Here is a 1703-nt window from a genome sequence, read left to right as displayed (position 1 = left end):
GGTTGTGAGAAGGTTAAGTACAATATGTTGTTTGAGGAGAATATGAAACAAAGTCGTAAATTGGACATTTGTAAGGCAACATTTAGACTGGAGGAAAAAAGTAGCACTAAATTTGTGACTAGGGGAATTAGTGACAGCCTGTTTTAAGGCCATCACAAAATTACTCACATGAAAGAAAATCAAAATGTTTCAAGACTACTTTTGTAAATGGAAAAACCTAGTGAACACTAGAAGTGGCTAGATCTGTGTTGCTTCTTTAAACACCAAGAGAAGTAAACTTTAAAAATTTTAGTAAAACTGTAAGAACGGCAACTTAATGATGAAGTCACTAAGAAAACATTGCTACAAACCTAAAGAAAACTATAGGAAAGTAATTTTATCTGCTGTGTATCTTAAGGATTAAAGGTTGATGTTTGAAAAATAAGGATCTTAAAGATGAATATCTTTAACATGATTACTTAAATTTCTCTTCATATACCAGGGGGCCATTCTGTATTTTAAAGATTTATTTATTCATACAGAACTGGGGTACAGGCCAGAGATGCGGAGGATGAGAGGAATAACCAGGGACAGAGCGGGGAGCAGAGCAGGCAGACTGATGAAGTACGCTGCTGAGAGGAGCAGTGGGCAGGTCAGGAGAGGTCTGCCGTGCCATGTGGATCGCCTCCCGGGGCAGGCAGGGATCGAACTTATGCGGAGGTGGCTTAAGTTTCTTAGTGCTGTGCTTTAACCCGCTATGCCACCAGGGAGGGCCCCATTCTGTATTTTAACAGGAAACTCTTATTTACAAAAGGCTTCCTCATCAAAGAATCTTTAATATACTATTTTAATTGACTTCAAAAAACTCAACTCTATAAATTTCTTTTTTTTTTTTCTGTAAATTTCTTAATGTAGTTCAAAGTTGGGAAATTTGAGACTGGTGGGATTCCATTTTTCCGAAGAGATGAAGAGAAGGGCAACAGAAATTAAAGAGAGCATGAGTTGTGTAAAAGAGATCCAAATAAATTGATAGTAAATTCAAAATCGGAGAAAAAAAATTAAAGATGTCTCTTAGCAACTTATGACTTGCATCTGTTCGCTTTTTTTTCCCAGTGGAAATATTCTTCATTGAATCAATTGAGAAATCCCTCTGGAAAGTAGGGGGGAAACAGGAGTTCATGTGTTCTTTTTAAGTAGATAATGGGAGTTTTCATTGACAACATTTACATAGTTTCAGAAAAAAATAAATTTTCTACATTTGTACCAGAAGAATAGCCAAAAGTTGGTTTGGAAAAGGCAAACAACTACTATTAAAGTTAGTATATACTCTAACATTTTTGTTGTTGTTATTGTAAGATCATAGGCTAGATTTCTTTAAATAAAATAAGTGGCCCTTGTGGTGCCAGGGGTTCAAGTCGCAGCACTAGGAAGCTCTCCACAGCCATTGCAACAAGAGTTCTATCTCCCGCCAGGTTGCTGAAGCACATGACGTGCTGAAGCGCATGGCGCAGTGGGCCACTCCTATGTGGTCACTTCTCCCCTCAGCAGTGTATTTCAGCCAATCTGTTTGCTCTACTCCTCACTCTTGTCTGGTGAATCCTCTTACCCTCCCACACACCTCTGGCCTGTACCCAAGCTCTTGTATGAATGAATAAATAAATATTGTTTTAAAAATTAGTGACTTAGGGCCCTCCCTCAGCGGGTTAAAACACAGCATTAAGAAG

The sequence above is a fragment of the Condylura cristata genome, unplaced genomic scaffold (assembly GCF_000260355.1).
Source record: "Condylura cristata isolate star-nosed mole 26May11 unplaced genomic scaffold, ConCri1.0 scaffold00021, whole genome shotgun sequence".
Taxonomy (NCBI): Eukaryota; Metazoa; Chordata; class Mammalia; order Eulipotyphla; family Talpidae; genus Condylura; species Condylura cristata.
This window is presented reverse-complemented; position numbering follows the sequence as displayed.